Source organism: Alligator sinensis, unplaced genomic scaffold, assembly GCF_000455745.1.
Source record: "Alligator sinensis unplaced genomic scaffold, ASM45574v1 scaffold370_1, whole genome shotgun sequence".
In the NCBI taxonomy this organism is placed as follows: domain Eukaryota; kingdom Metazoa; phylum Chordata; order Crocodylia; family Alligatoridae; genus Alligator; species Alligator sinensis.
The window spans coordinates 1,666,770-1,684,512 of record NW_005842128.1 but is presented as its reverse complement, the minus strand read 5'-3'; the positions used below and the strand labels follow the sequence as shown (position 1 = coordinate 1,684,512).

General features: G+C 42.2%; 1 protein-coding gene across 1 annotated transcript in view; it reads left to right on the top strand.

Annotated features, from left to right (window-relative positions):
• ADARB2 (adenosine deaminase, RNA specific B2 (inactive)) overlaps positions 1-17,743 on the top strand; it is a 478,856-nt gene that overhangs the window by 357,612 nt on the left and 103,501 nt on the right. The gene's annotated exons all lie outside the window — the stretch shown is intronic.

The following is a 17,743-nucleotide window of genomic DNA, read 5'->3' as shown; positions in this document are numbered from 1 at the left end:
AATCTGCCTTCCAAAACGGGGTACATTTCTTATTTGTGAGGTGTGTTGTACACCAGAAAATATGGTACTTGACAAGGGGTTGTAAGGGTTAATCATTTGTTTATAGCATGTTTTCATGTGGTACAGAGGTGTAACTAATTCATTTTCTCACATACCACATGCCCTCAAGTAAGCCACAGCATCACCAAATCTTGACTGGCTGCAGCAGCCAACCCAGCAGGGGCTTAGGGCTGCTTCTGCCCTGGTACACTCAGGCTGCTCCTACCGCTGCTTCAGCATAGGCTCCCCACACAGCAGCTTCGTCAACACCATAGTATGGGCTCCTTGGGGTACACTGTTCTGGCGTCCCTTCTAAATCTGCATGCAGTTTTGGTGCCTCCCTCTCCCACCCCTGGCTACTCTATCATTGTAATATCGATGATGTACTGTTATTTCTGACTAAGTTGTACAAGTATTCGCTTACTGTGGCCCTGTTGTTCCCAAGAAGCGGGCTCCTAAATTGCATTACTTTTTGCTTACAATGCATAATCACTTATGACCCATCTTTGCAATGGGTCAATCTCCTACTTTTAACATGGGCCCACCACGCACTGCACTAAGACGCCTGTGTTATAAATCAAATCTATGATATTGCACTACTTGAGGTACAAATTGTATCCACCTTTTGCATACCTGTAGATGAGAAAAGGTTGGGCATATCTGCTATGGTTAGCTCAGACCTCCTCCAGAACTTGCAAAGTTCACACACAGTCATCTCCCAGCTGTGGTCCTGTAGAAGGGGTTTGCTGAGGTAGGGATTAGTGCCGGTAGTCATCAGTATTAATTTTAGTATACACACTCCCAGATTTGGCCTTTTCCTGCCACACACAGGTACCTCTGACAAGAATTATATAGCAGTTCTGTGTGAGGTTGCAGAATAGGGACACAACCCACTGCTGAAGATTTAAAAATAAATCTTCCATTAACTTCAATGTGGCTATGTTGATTTGAACCGACGATTTTTTTTTTAATGTGGATCCATCTGTGCCCCAAAGTCAAAGAAGGACTTGTCTTACCCCTTGAGGCACTGACACAAGTGACATTTTGTCACACAATCTGCCCTGTGAAGTGGGCAGATTGTAATCATGCCCTTACAGAAGTGCACAGCTGTAGAGCATTTTAAAAGGGCCTGATCCCATGTGAACAATCTGAACCCTCATTCAGATGAAAGTGCTCCAAAGTGGAGCGCCCCCATTAATTTTTGTCAGCCCATGCCAAGATCAGGGTTCAGCTGACACAGCCCAGCCCCATTTCCAGCACTGTCTTCCGAATGGGAGAGGGAAAATGTAGGGGAGGGAGTTCCCCTGGAGTTTGCCCAGCCTCCCCTGGCATGTGCGGCAGGTGGATTGGAGCCCCCCCTGAGGTGGGGCATCCTCTAGCGCTGGCTGAGCAAACCCCAGCCAGAGCTCCCTCTGCTCCCTTCCCCCTCCCATTCTGCACACAGCACTGGAGGAGGGAGGGGTGGGGTGAGGGGCCTTCTGCAGCCACTCTAAACTGTAGCTTGATCCCCCAACCTCCGGGACCCAACAGCAAATGTCTGCTGGGTCTGGGGGATCACTTTAAGTCCTGCAAAGTGCCATGAGTTACAGCAGGTTGCTGCTTGTCTGCCAGTGCCCTTGATGGCTTCAATACACCTTTTATTCCCAGGTAGCTGTGATAGACTGCCATGGTGCCATATGCTTGCGAAGTTCATGTCTGCCAAGCTAATACAGACTCTGTTGAGATAATGTGTCTGGCTCTGGTGTCATCTTAACATAACTCACAATCTGAACTGCCTCTGATTATACAGTTTGTAAGGAGAAGCTTATGGCTGAAGTAACATGAAATGTAAAGTACCTTAATACCCCTGCAGATCCAAAAAAAAGGTCATTAACAAGGTTAACATAGGATTTCTAGAATCATTTCACAAAATGAGAGCATGAACCTTACTAACAAAAAAAAAAATCTAGGGTCTTGAAAATGAATGACTGCTTTTCAGTAGACTATGGGTATATAGGTTATGAAGGTTACCCCATGTGATGGCTTGCTGGGCTCAGCAGTTCAGAATAGATTAAATTTGTTTTAGACACTGACTGCCACCCTTCCTTATCTAACAAAGCATATGTGTGATGTGAAATGCTCTTAATAGTGCAGTTCCTTAATGAGAACCATAAACACAAAGGCGCTGATTTTCAAAGTCGTGCTTATGGGATTTGAGCATGCATGGCTCTCTTACTGCTTTGAACATTTACCCAAGAGCTGCTAACTAGTTGGTCTTTGGTCTTAGAGTGGGCCTTGAGCAGTCAATGGTATTGTTTGTGACAAGGGTGTAACGCAGGGGTGGGCAAAGTCTGGCCCATGGGCCACTTCAGGCCTGCGACAGACTCCATTTCTCAGCAGCCCCTGCCTGTATCACTGTGGCTGGTTTCCATGGATGACCCAGGAGCAGCAGCTCCATGACAGCCCAGGGCCATGGTTTCCATGGAGATGAGCCCCAACAGTGCTGGCAGGGTATGCGGCTGGGTGGGGAGCTGCCTTGGAGCTGGGATCTTGCAGCAATGACAACGTGGTCCAGAGCCAGGGCAAGGCTGCAATTTGCTGCCCACATGCCCTGGGCAGGGGCATGCAGGCAGTGGATCGCGGCTGTTTCCCAGCTCCGGACCATGCTGTCACTGCTGCAAGATCCAAGTCCCAGCTCCAGAGCAGCTCCCCGTCCAGCTGCGTGCCCTGCCGGTGCTGCTGGGGTCGGTCTCCATGGAAACGCTGGCCCTGTGCCACCACTCCTGGGGTCCCCATGAAAACCGTCTGCAGTGATATGGGCAGGGCTGCTGGGAAATGGAGTCTGGCCACCAGCCAGATCCGCCATTTTGCCCACCCGTGCTGTAATGCCACAGTGTTTCCAAAGGGTATTCATTTTAATGCATGTAAGAACAACAAAGAAAAGAAATGGAAAACTGAAAAGGACATCTCGTGGATAAGGCATTGATTTAATTAAAGAGATATGGCATTTAATATGAATTTAATGTTTTTATAGAGTATAAAAGGCTTTTTTTACAGAGTTAGCCATTCCCAGGTGCTGGGGTCTTGATTGAGCTTTTATCTAGTTAAAGAAAACCCATTCGTGCTAATTTAATATTTGTGGTGGTACAACAGCTTGACACTTGAGGCTTGTCTTAAAGCAGTCACAATGCTGCGAAGTGAGCATTGCTTCATTGTTCTGAATTATTCAGTACTTGCAGCCAACCTCATATGTGCCCCTGTAGAAACAAGGTGTTTGGGTTAAGGATCAGTAAAAGGGATTTTTAAAAAGAGGAAGAAAAAAAAACCCTCTTTTCAGGCATCTGTTAGCAGGTGTATATTGACTTCAAGAATGATTCTGCAAAATTGGCGTGGACATTTTCATTACCTAAGCAATACATGCAAAACTGTACTTAGACATACCAGGAGCTACAAAACTAAACATGACCTCCTTTAGGGAATGACTGTCCATTTCAATAGAAAAACTTGTTTTCACTAAATTTATTGAAATGGTACTTGTTGTTTGCATCTTTTTAAAACTAGATGAATCCAAATTGCAATGAATCAACCTCAAATGGAGAGGAGCTCATCTGTTAGCATTCTAGCATTAACACACTAATGTGAATTTAAAGATTCTAATTAAGCCTACATACAAATGTTTTATTCTTCAATAGAAAACTATTTTTTTGAAAAGCTGGGCCATTTGGATTTCACAATATTTCTTTTTCTTTACTATGTTAATTGTATATGTTCCCCTTTCAGCCAGTCCAGGGGCATTTGAAACAAATGCAAGACATGTTATATTAAGTTTGATTGATCTGGTGTAATCAGGGGATATATCGAAAAAAACAGGCCAATTTATTCCCTAAATTCTTAGAATAAATTCCTGATTGATCTTTGCACTTCCCACTGTCAATATCCCTTCTTAGATGTCTACTAAAGGTATGTTAGTATAATCTTATTTACTGGAGCACATTTATACTGAAATGTGTCTGTGTACAATGAAAAGACAGATCCATTAAAGCAGCAATCACAGCATAATTATGGTTGAGTCTGTTTCCAAATTTCCCTTTCCTTTCCAAATAACCCAGTACAAGTTCTCTGTGTTTCAGATTTGGCATGAATGGGTTGTGAGCTGCAGATACGTTTTTTACCAAATTTGAAGTCATTCCAAACATTTAAAAAAAAAGAGGTTTGCAAGGTTTTCCTAGTGCTTTCTGTCATGTTTTACTAGTAATAACCAAAAGTCAGGCTGAAGAGATTTAAAATAAGGTTTATTAAAAATAAGTTAATGAGTTGTGGCACACAAAACCATGCTTCAGATGCACTGAAGGACATCCCTCAGGCAAATTATTAGCATTCTTTTGTCAGGAACAACCAAAAGCTTCAGATTTGTTGATCCCAGTGTTCTTCATACCAGGGATATGAACAACCTTGGAAAATGCTCTTCAAAAAGCATCTTGACGCCCATCTTGCTGGGATCATCTGAGCCCAGCAGTCTTTCCAGCCCAAGCGGTCTGGGCCCGATGATCTGTAAGGTCCCTTCCAGCCCCTAATAACTATGAAGCGATGAAACTATGAAACTATGCTAACAGACCTCTTTTTCAGGTAGTTCCAAAGCGCCTGTCAACCACATACCTATCCAATTGGCCTAATCCAAAACTCCCTGAAGTCAATAGAAGACCTCCCACTGACTATAGGGAATTTGAGAGTAAGTTTCCTAAGAACCACAAGAGAAGGAATCTCATCACCCATCTCATTTTTTTTCTCACTCCCAGCTCTTGTTTTTCATGCACCGCTCAGTTGGAATGACTTTCCAACACTTTTCAGCCCCCATCTTTTTTTCTCAAAGAGCTCTATTTTTTTTTCCTTTTTTTGATCAAAAAAATTAAAATGGCCTGAGGAGAAATGTGATGAGTTCCAGTGAATAGGATTGTACTTGAGATTCAGCGAAGGACAGTTCATAAGCAAACTATTAACACCCCAATGGCTCATAAGGATGGATAGATGGAAAAACTCCATCCTCCAAATCTAATTTCTAGGCTATAAAATCTTCAGTGCAGAGATTGTCTTCATACAAGGGTCTTGTACAATGCCAAGCACTTTGTTGATGCTAAATAAATCATCAGTAATTATGTTTAAAAATGGACAAGTTTATGTTGAGATAAGTGTGAACTAGAAGGGACTGGGGAATAAAGGGGGTAATAACTCTCCAGCCCAATGTCTAGGTAATACCTGTTTTGAAATCCATAATCTTTCCCCTCATCCCAGTAGAGATCAGATGACTCAGTGAAACGGAAATTCTGTAGATTCTGTGATTACAAAAATTCAGAATTTACTGAGACTGTGGGGTTGCATATACAATGAAAGCATTCATAATAGGTCTGTTGGACAGTTTTTCTTGTGTAATGATTCATCTGTTTGAATTGATAAGAGCTGCTGATCCTATCAATCTTGGTACCAAAAATTAGGGTGTGCAATCACAAAAATGCACCATAAGTTTTTGTTTGAATCTCACCATGAATGTATAACAAGTTACTGCCTATACAAAATATGCACAACTTACTCTAATAAATATGACTGAAAAAACTACAGTATGAGGAATATACTGATGTATTCAGCTAAAATGAAAATTTATAGCCAGGCAAAATAAAATAATGTCCATCTGAGATAAAACAAAGCCCCTATACTCTGCTCCCTGAGGGATAAGCCAAAGCTAGACATAATGATCAATAGTGTAAGAGTTATGATCAGAGAGAAATAATCATTGTACATCTCCAGGAAAGAACCACAATGAATTCCCTGGCAGAGTCCTGTTCTTTGAGTAATACTATATAAATGCCTCTGCATGTTAAAGGAGGGTGAGTTATGGGGGAGGCCTAAATGCTATGGCCAGCAGTGTGCGTGGTATCTAAGTATGCATGCAGCCCTTGCCGCCAGAGCTTGCAAGAGTCTCACAGTCATTAATGGTTTTGTCCCTACAGTACTCAAAGAGCTTGGGAAATATTATCCCCATTTTACGTGTGCAGAACTGAGACATAGTAAATTAAGCATCTTGTGCAAGATGAAAAAGGAATTGTGTAAAGGCCAGGGCTGGAATGGAATCCTGGTCTCTGCAACTCTTGGTCCATGCTGGTACCATAGACCAGCCTTCCTGTTTGGTTGCCTTTTTATCAAGGCACTTATTCGGTCCCTTTCACCACAGTATCTGAGTGACTTCCACTTGTGCATAGAACTGATGCTGGCACAATGATGGTGAAGGACACCATCTGACCCTTTGCTATTTTTCTCCTCAAAGCTGTATCTTGAAGATGATACAGTATATTGGAAGAACCTGACTATTCCATTGGCTGTAGGGTGCAAGTATAAGGAGATGAATTTCCAAACAACTGTACAAAACTTATTTACAAGTCCAGAAAAGGTGTGTTTGATAGCATGCCCTGCCATTTACCCCTGTAACACGAACAGCCAGAGAGACTTATACTGTAGCATTCAAAATGTTAGAAAGAAATCTCTGTATAATTCATCACTGCTAGTTTTTCTGTCTTGCATTTGGGTTCTGTGATTTCTCTAAGAAAAATCCTATTCCTACATTCAAGAAAGGTACATTTTTAGCTTGGTGGGTAAGAAATTAGGTGTACAAGTCCTATTATCAGTGGAGGGGGTTGTGAACCTAATTCCCCATTCAGTATGCTCAACATTTACCCCCAAATGTCAGTAATTTACTGCAAAATAAAGTACTTGGTAGACAGGAGAAACAGAGCTCTTTGTGATATCTGTATAGTAAAATATTTCCTACCCATATGCAAATCTAACCTTTCTGATATTTCAGCCCTATAAACCCAAAGACAGGATTTCAATAGAAAATGTTTACTAAAGGCTTTCTCCTTTATAATCTATTGATTTTAATATCCTTACCACTCCTGTTGAATGTCAGTTTTACCCTGAAGACTGCCATGGCAAACTTGAACACGTTTAATTATTTATACCATTTGAAATATTAGTGCTGAGAAGTGAATAAAAGTTTTGGGTTTGTAATGTTATGATCTAAAGTTTGATTTTCCTTTGTGAATAATGCTGGCTACTTGATATGGCAATCGAGGATAATAGAATAGTTCAGCTCCCCAAGCAGCTTTAAGGGGAGTGACATCCATTTCTCTCTTTTGTTTATGTATAGGAAAACACAGCTTATTAAATACATTGTATAAATCCAGAAAACACCTTTGGAACTCAAGATCAAGATTACCTGCATTCTTTTGGACCAGTCATCAGGGCTTGTCTTCCATCAGTTACGAACAGGCAGCCCCCAGTGGTTTTAGTGGGGATATTTAGGTGTCAATGGCATCAGGTTTTGGATCTTGCTATTATTTGGGAAATGTTGTTTGCTCCACCCATGCATCTCATTGACAAAGTTGATCAGGTTTGTGCTCCTAGAGCCTATTTCTGCTTTGAATATGCCATCTAAATAGAAAAAAAATGCACTATGAAATCATGGAAACTAAGTTTTAAAAAGCAGACAAAAGCAAACAACATTTGTCCTGAAAGCATGTATGGAAATTTAGAGAAAAGGGCATGCTAAGGATTAATTCTATGGTGCCACTGTTACCACACTGAGTAGTATGTTCCTCAGTGTTTTCAATAGGTCCACTAAAGGGGTACAAAATGACTCCATCCATCTGGGACAGAATCTGAGTTCTGATTTAGCAAAGCAGAGGCTCAAGTTCTGTTCACTTCCAATATTGAAAGGGAAGCATATAACTGAGTGCTTTGCTGAAGCCACACCAATATCACACAGAACCTGACCTAAAGCCTGCTTAAGTCAGTTATTTCCATTGGCTTCAATGAATAGTAGAGGATGCCCAAATTTTGGAGGGGAGCTCATCACCACCTATCCATAGTGCCCTGCTGGTATTTGACCCTGCATCAATCACTGTGCATTCAATGCAGGCATTTTCAAAGCCCTGAAGGTCCACTGTCCTTGTCCCCAAGCTTTGCCACCTGTTTATCTCATTACACTTCTCATTCAGTGACTTGTTATTTTTCTGGTAGTATTAGACTTTTGTTCCATGGTGACTATTTCTATTTTCTTAATTTTCTGCCATCTCCTTATGGCCTCCTTTTTTTCACTAGACATGTGATGATTATACAAATGCTGCCAAGATCTGTTTTATTATTTAATCCAGATGGGGATTCTTGTTTTCAGTTCTTATATCTGGCACCTGTAATCATGGGTATCATCCAATAGATGAGTTTTATAAAACAGAAATATTAAAGGTTGGCTCTCTCCAGGCCTGATTTTAGAACTTTTTTGATGGCAGGCAATTTCTTGCCACTATTTCTAGGAAGTCTACCAGCAGCAGAGCTGAGGGTTGAATGATCATTAGGTAATTTGGCAAGTAGCATTTCCTGGCTTTTATCCATTTCTAGAGCTTTCACCTCATGGTACCTAGATATTTGCCTTTCAGTAGTTTAGGACTCTTACTTAATCATAAAGCCATGACCAAAACAAGCTCCAGGTTTGATATATGGAAATTGGATGGGATATGTGTACCTGGCACTTGCTTCCACAAGGTCTACCTAATATACATTAAATATACCTACTCTGTATTTTGTGCCATTTCTTACTGAGAGATTCATACCAAAATAGAGTTTGCTCTCTGGACACTCAAGTCAATGGATATTGATGGGATCAGGCTACAGATGCTGTTAGGATAGTTTATGGCTTTGTGCCTTGTAAGAACAGAAGATGTTGCAGTAACAGTAACATAGACCTGGGGATCAGGAGATCTAAAATTTCTTCCCAGATCTGGCACTGACTTAGTGCCCTGGGTGAGTCATTTGCACTTGAGGGCTGGTTTACATTATGGGACTGCTGACAGCACAGCATTTTTTGGCATAGCTCAGGGCTTGGCAGCCTTTTGCTACTGCAGGCTGCTGCTTGTGACACAGGCCCTGCCACAGGCTGCATACCCACACCCGCCTGGCAATCAGCAGATACTGTCAAGGGAACAGATTCCAAAGGCAAGTGCTAGGACCCTGGGGAAGCCTTTCCTGCTGCTGAAGACTAAATTGAACACAACAGACAGTAGGACCCTGGGAATGCCTCCTCTGCTGCTATAAGCTGCTATGGGTCAGATCCACTCTCTTCAAGAACCAAATCCAGCTCGTGGGCCATAGGTTGCTGACCCTTAGCATAACTATGTCAGCAGGGCACCCTAGTAGAGACAAGGCATATGGCAGCAGAAGGGCTTTTTCTGCCAAGTTAGCCATACTACCTTTTCAAACAGAAGATGAGCTGGCAGAACCCATCTTTGTTGCATAGCTGCATCTAGGGGGCTTTGCCAGCATCACTGTATCAGACCCGTAACCAACATAGCTAAGCAAGTAATGTTTTGTAGTGCTGATCATACCTGATTCTGCAAGGAGCTGGGTACGCTTGTACTATATTGCATGCTTCAGTTGTCAATGAAATAAGATTAGAAGGACATTCTCTTCTTCATGTGACTGTATCTTTAACCTTGTTATGCCTCTTTTTCTCATTCAGCAAAAGAAAAACTATTATTTTAAGTGATGGGTGTTAAAATTATATCTTGGTACTCAAAGGGCATTTCAGATTTTATATTGCATTATTGCTTCAGGCTTCTGAATCCTACCATATTTAGCAGGGTAAGGGTGTGTCACATCATTATTTCTATAATGCATTGATTTCCCTGACACAATATTAAAGCAATATATTCCAGACAAAAATACTCTCTTGGCTTATTTTTGCTAAGAGGCTTCACATTTAATGGATTTGCTATTCTTTAATGTCCCAGGTCACTCTTTGAGATCAGGAATGCTGAATTCCTTATTGTCCCTAAATGTTATCTGAAGTCATGTCATTATTTTGCCTTTAGTGAGTGTCTTTGCTCACTGGCTTTGGAATCCACTGCCAAATGAAGTACAGAAAGCTCTTACTGTGGGGATTTCTAAATCCAAAGTTAAAAGTTATTTGTTCTGTTTAGCATTTTTAAAATGATTCTTTTAGGAATTGTATGTGCCTCTAAGCTAATTAACTCTTAATGAGCGCAAAATGCCCAGGGATGCTTATTTGGAGGGCATTTTAGAAATGCAAGCAAGGATTTGGACTGCGATACTATGGGAGATGGAATTTATGATTTGATTCTTTTTAAGATGATGGGGCAGACTGTTCTGTTGAGATATTCCTTTTTTTAATCTAAATGAAGCTGATCAGATTTACGATCCACACAATGTGAACTCAACTGTATCAATCCTGAGTGTGTATTCCTAGCCTTGATGCTGGTCCTCTCTGGCTAATCAGTCACCTTTTTAGTGCCCTCATGAACTCATCTGCAAAATGGTTGGAATTATATTCACATTGCAGGAGTTGTACATAACATAACATAACATAACATAATTACAAACAATCTTTTGAAAAATATATATAGCTAAAACCCTGTCTGTTAAATGATCCATGGCACATTTGTAAGATAAGTATTCTTAGAATTTATCACCTTCAAAAGAGTTTGCAAACATTAATTAATTAATTCTTACAATGTCTATTTGAGGTAATTATGTACCATCACCAACATTTATTAGAGAGGGATACAGGGCGATAGGCAAATGAAGAGATCAATTGAGTTACATAGCACGTTGGATGCAGAACCAGTGAAGGCTTCACTTCCAGCCCCATGCCCCATTAGCTGCATACGGTGGTGGTGGTATGGAATGTTGCTCCTTATAAAATCATAGAATCATATAATGAATGGCCTTCAGCAGGTCATGTAGTCTGTCCCCCTGCTCAAAGCAGGATCATCCCTCACTAAACCCTTCCAGTCAAGTGTTTGTATAACCTGCTCTTAAAAACTTCCAAGGATGGAGATTCCACAACTTTTCTGGATAGCCCGTTCCAAAACTTATACATCGTCATAATAAAAAAGTTCTTCCTAATCTCCAACCTAAATGTCCCTTGCTGTAATTTAAGATCATTGCTCCTTGTCCTATCATCTGCAGTCACAGGATGCATCCAGATGAGCGTGATCATTTGTTTCCCTGGGAAATGCCCATGCCATGTGCACTCTGGTGCTTTGTCAGGTTACCCCAGGTGGGGTAGGGGAGGCTGAGGCCAGCAACTGTGCTGGCCCCAGCTGCCTTACCTGGGATTCTGGGCATCTCCTGAGGCTGCAGCCATGGCAGGAAGACTGGCTGGCAGCTGGAGCATGGCTCTGGCTGGCCAGGCTCTGGTTTTGGGCAGCACATGCTACCACCACATGCGCTGCCGCCATGTATACCACCCAACTTCTTTCAGCAGGTTTTTTTTTTTACCCTGGAATCTCCTGGCGTCACAAAAAAACCCCTGCACTTCAAAGCAGTGGCATGGGGAATGCCTGCATGTGCGGTGTGTGGTGCCGCAGATGGGTTTGTGGCGCCGCACTCATCTAGACACAGCCACGGAATCTATCTGCATCCTATGTATAACTCCCCTTTAGAAAGTTGAAGACTGCTATCAAATCCCCACTCAATCTTCTCTTCTCCAAATTAAATAATCCTAGTTTTTACAGCCTGTCCTTATAAGTCTTGGTTTCCAGGCCGCTAATCATTTTTGTTACTGGACACTTTGTTTTAGGGCTTTTATACACATACCTTTTTGTCCTATGGTGTGCCAGAGAGCAGACTCAATCGAGTCTGCTCTGCATGCAAGCTGATCCATACTGTGCTGCACCACGTGCAATTGTACAAGCGACAAAAAGCACAGAAAATGGTGGTGGCACACTTTTGAACTAAAACACCTTCTATGTGTCTAAGTTCAAAAGTGTGCCACCGACATTTTCTCAGCACTGGCATGCATTTCGCCACTTATACAACTGCAAGGGACAAAGCACCAGGTGCTTTTGTAGCACCCAGCGCTACAGCACTTGCATGTGTAAAAATGCCCGTAGTGCCCACCCTAGCCATTCTTCTTGAATTAATGGTCCCAGAACTGAACACAGTACCCCAGATGTCTTTACCATGTTTCAAACAAAATATTTTGAGTGCAGGTGCCTAGAGCTAGCCACTTCAGTCTGCAGTTAGTTATCTCAGGAGCACATACATAGTGTCTTTGTGGAGCTCCGAGGCTCAGTCTTTCTCTGGGAACATGCAAGGCTGGATTGAAGCAGAAACATTCTCTCCCCCCACACTTGGCCAGAAGGAATGCCCTTTAAGAGCCCTGCTCAGGGAGACCGCATCATGCCTAACACCATAGTTGGGAAAAAGGCCTCTTCACATGCGCTTTGGCACATGGCAAGTTACCCTGGGGGTGGTAGGGGGTAGCACTGTGCTAACCCCAGCAGGCTCTTGGGGCTGCAGCTGCAGCAATCCTGGCCAGTATCCACAGTGTAGCTCCAGGTGGCCCAGCTCTGCTTTTCAGCAGCATATGCTGCCCAAGCATGAGGTGCTCCATTTCTTTTTTTCGTTGGTTGGATATTCAGGGGTCAAAAAAACCCATGGGGAAAAAGAAAACAGAGCAGCGAATGCACGGGCAGTGCACCCTTGCAGTGCAGAGAACACCAGACTGTGAGGTACATGGTGCTGCAGACGTGTTTGCAGTGCCACATACCACATGGCTGGGCTCATCTGGATGTGCCCCTAGAGGCCAAATGAGTCAGGAATGGATCTATGCAAATTGTAGTAGGTAATATCATATTCACCAAACAATGAAGCTTAGGTGCAATGAACACTATTGCAAAATTAGGGATGATTTGGATCTAAATTTTTTAAAAGATTTTAAAAGGGTGAACCAAAAGCTAAATGAAATCTTTCATTTCACTGGAGTCAAATATTTCAGTTAACCTGCTTTTTATTTATGTACTTATTTATTTTTAGTCTGGCTGAAAAATATAGAAAAGTTTCATTATTATTATTATTGCTACTACTATTACTGCTATTGCTGATGCTGATGCTATATTTGCAGTAGCCAATTAATTCTCAATCCAACTGAGCAAACCTGAATAATCATGTGTACAAGTATCTATGCGCCATATATTTTCAACCAAGCCAGCATCCCATATCATGGGCCCACAAGCCTGGAAATTCAGATGGTCCCTATATCCTGGCAGATATCCTACATGCAAGTTTGGATGCCTCCTGTCATGCTTGATCTTAGTCAAATGCCACCTCACTGAAAAATCCATTATTCACACATCTGTTGTCAGGAACCTGTTACACAACAAATTTATTTCAGGTGGCGCATCTACACATGCACTAATGTGCTTTTCCTAATGTGCATTAAATTTATTACCTCCAATATGAGGTACTAAATAAATGTGCATTAGACTGTGCTAAATGCACAATAGCACAAGCTCATGCTTTTTAGGTGATGCTTAATGCGCAGTAGCCTATTCTACTATGCATTAGCATATTAGCACTTTTTTACATGCTGCTTTAATGCACCATAGAATAGGCTACTGTGCATTAAAGTGCACATATAGACTCACCCAGTGAGAATTAGTTGACTAAGTCTTTAAGGATTTGGTCCTTAATTACTATGTTTGCTCCAGATAACTTATATCCTAAAAGAAAAGACAAAACAAATATCAAATCCAGGATAGGGATTTAGGGAGCCAGAGTAATAAAAAAAAAAAACCAGATAGGAGAAGTGATGGCCTGTCTTGTTTAAACATTGCTGCAACTGAATTTCACCCTGTGCAAATAGGTAAGGTGTTGACTTGTACAATATGGTGCTGACTTAGTTAAGGAGCACTTGGAAGGGCTGGATGGGTACAAGTCAGCTGGCCTGGACGACCTCCATCCATGGGTGCTGAAGGAATTGGTCAGTGTCATAGCTGAGCCACTGGCACGGCTGTTTGAGCACTCATGGTGCTCCAGCCAGATCCCTGAGGACTGGAAAAAGGCCAATGCGGTGCCCATTTTTAAGAAGAGGAGAAGGGATGAGCTGGGTAACTTTAGGCCAGTCTGTCTTACCTCTACCCCTGGGAAAATACTGGAAAAAATCATCAAAGAGCACATTTGTAAAGGCCCAGCAGGGGAAATGATGCTGAAAGGAAACCAGCACAGGTTTATCACAGGTAGATCGTGCCTGACAAACCTTATAGCCTTTTATGACCAGGTCACACACTGCCTTGACACAGGAGCTGAGGCTGATGTCATCTACCTGGATTTTAGGAAGGGCTTCAACACAGTTTCACATCCTATTCTCACAGGGAAGCTAGGAGGCTGTGGAGTGGATGCCTACACAGTCAGGTGGGTGGCCAACTGGCTTAGGGACCGAACCCAGAGAGTGGAGGTGGACGGGTCGTTCTCGGCCTGGAAGGAGGTGGGCAGTGGGGCCCTGAAGGGTTCAGTCCTTGGACCAGTGTTATTTAATATCTTCATCAGTGATTTGGATGAGGGTGTGGAGGGCACCCTCACCAAGTTCACAGATGATACCAAGTTATGGGGCAAAGTTAACACACGGAGGGCAGGGAGCAGATACAGGCTGACATGGACAGGTTGGATCAATGGGCGGAAAGAACTAGGATGCAATTCAACAAAGATAAATGCAAGGTACTCCACCTAGGAAGGAGGAATCCCCAGCACACCTATAGGTTGGGGGATGACCTCCTCAGCAGCTCGGAGGCTGAGAGAGATCTTGGAGTCATAGTGGACTCCAAGATGAACATGGGCCGGCAGTGTAACGAGGCCATCAACAAGGCCAATCGCACCTTGTTGTGTATTAGCAGATGCATGACCAACAGATCAAAGGAGGTGATGCTCCCCGCCTATGCAGCATTGGTCAGGCCACAGTTGGAGTACTATGTCCAGTTTTGGGCACCGCACTTCAAGAGGGACACGGAGAATCTGGAGAGGATTCAGAGGATGGCCACTCGCATGATTAGTGGCCTACATGAAAAACCCTATGAGGGGAGGTTGAGAGATCTGGATCTCTTCAGCCTTCACAAGAGACGTCTGGGGGGAGAGCTTGTAGCCACCTATAAGTTCATCAAGGGAGGACAAGAGGGAATTGGTGATGCACTATTTACCAGAGCGCCCCAGGGAGTAACTAGGAATAATGGGTGCAAACTAGTGGAGAGTAAATTTAGGTTAGACATTAGGAAGACATTTTTTACAGTAAGGGTGGCCAGGATCTGGAATGGGCTTCCAAGAAAGGTGGTGCTATCACCTAACTTGGAGGTCTTCAAGAGGAGGCTTGATAGTCACCTGGCTGGGGTCATCTGACCTCGGTCCTCTTTCCTGTCAGGGGCAGGGGGTCGGACACGATGATCCATTGTGGTCCCTCCCAACTCTACAATCTATGAATCTATATTTTCTTGAATATAACACACACCTTCTCCAAAATACAACTGCTGGAAATTTGGTTGTGTATTTAAGTGGAAAAATATGGTAAAAACAGTTTCTGCTGCTTGAAAATTCTGCTAGGTGAAAGTGAAAGTAACTGCACACAATCCACAGAGAGAACAATGAGCAGGCTTGGCTCCTGAGCTGATGCTACTCACTTATACGGAAAGATTTTTTTTTCATTCTGTCTTTCAAAAACAAGGTGAATATCTTATTCCAGGGCTTGTTGTAGGTGAGAAAATATGCTGTTACTGCTGTTCCTGTAGATTATTACTATTAACTGCATACAGAATATTGCTCTTAAAAGACAGTATCCCTGTTCCTTTGCAAATAATTCGTAGTAAACACCTTCTGTGAATGTAGACGTTTTCCCTTTTCACAAGCCCTCCTCAGTCTGTTTTTTTCACATTAATGAACTATTTCCTGCACAACCAATATTTGTACTGTTGATTGGTTTCCTTAGTCCCAATTTACTGGTTTGGCTACCTATTTTTTTTTAATTCTACAGCTTCAGCCTGATGCAAATACTGTTTAATCACAAAACAGTCATTTTTGTAATCAAATAAATGAATTAAAAGAAGCCCAGCATTCATACTTACTCTAAAGGCTTTTATATGAACAAGATGCTGCCTATTATGGAAATTATAATGGAAGAAGAGTAAACAACACTGAAATAGGTTATTAAAAATGCCAAAATATTCCTGAATGCATTTTCTCCCTTCTCACTCCTTTCTCCAGGTAGGATTTCACGTGAATCCCATCTAACAGAATAATTATGGAGGGCCGTTCTGTTTTGCAACAAGGCAGCACCAAGTGTTCCTATCAGACTAGTCCCTTTTCTTCTGCTGCACAAATGGGTCAGTTTTGTGACAGATCATCAGCCAGAAAGCTACACTTAGTAAAACAAGACAAGATGATCAAGGCAAAGAGACATCTATATACTTCAGCATGCTTAAGAATCATAGTCACTTCCAGAAGAGAAAGAAGAAAGAGTCAAAACTCTGGGGAAAAGTGGATTGCCTAATTTGTCTTATGCTTTATTTAGATGGGGTTCCCTTATTAATTGACAGTCATGTTTAAAAATTAATGAGCACTTATTATTGCAACTATAGAAACATATGGCATATAGAAAGAAACAACGCAGGCTCAGGGAGGCTCACTCGGTGTGTGGCACTGTCAGTAATATCTGCAAGTAGAATCTGCCTCCCCCTGGAAAGCAGATGTGTTTTCCTAAATTAGAAAGCTCGTTTTTCATCAACATTTTTCATTCCATGAACAGTTTTGGAGTTTTGGAAGTGGAGCAGAACAGATCTTTTTTGCCAGGTTCTCTTATTTTTTGCTATTATGCAAACAAGACAGAAGACAGATGAGTTACAAATGAGGGGATATAAAAGTACAAAGTGCAGGGGACAGCTGGAGATTTGGCTGCACATGGCAAGAGCTCTGTCAGGGTGAGACTGTGGGTACGTATAAGCATTACATTTCTAGGGGGAGAAATGCTGCTCTCCTGCTAGAAACTGGGAGGGTGCACTCATTCATGCACTTTCTCCTGCAGGAAAATGTTGGATCCAGGAGAAAGATCTTCCTCTTTTAACAATGAAGATGACACCTGCATGACAGTTTCTCACCCAGGAGTGAACACCAGTATACTTCCCCAGTTGTTGGCTCTTCCTGGGGACTAGAAGAGTCAAGCCCAGTCTGGAAATTTGCAGCACTAGAGACAAATATTCTGAGTAACTAGCACTTCTCCAGCTTGTCTGTGCAACATTACATGCTCATAGGGGACAGCTGGTTTGACTCACTGTTGGTCTGATTTAGCCCACTATTGCTATCTGGCAATGACTGCTGCATAGCCATAATGGACTCCTCCTAATAGAGATATATTCAGTCAGTGTAAAGGTACATTTTCAGGCTAGTAAATTGCTTACAGGACCCATACATTTTCTATACACTGGCCCTGGACCAATGATCAGAAAGAAAATATGTCAAATTCTGTCTTCTGCCTAAGCATTAAGAATTTGATACAAAGCCTACTCAGTGGCACATTCATGTGTGCTTCTTATATAGTAGTCGATTTTACTGTGCATTAAAGCGTCACGTAAAAAACTGTGCTAATATGCTAATACACAGTAACATAGGCTACTGTGCATTAAGTATCACTAAAAAAGCATATGCTTTCGCTATTGTGCAATAGGGCAGCCTAATGCACATTTATTTAGTACCTTATTTAGTAGAAAATTTAGTGCACATTAGGAAAAGCACATTAATGAACTTGTAGATGCAGCCAGTGTGAGTTTTACTTTAGTTCAGGTCCAGGCATCCAGCCTTTCAGAGGTAGTCAGGGATGATTTGTGATAGTCTACAACCCCAT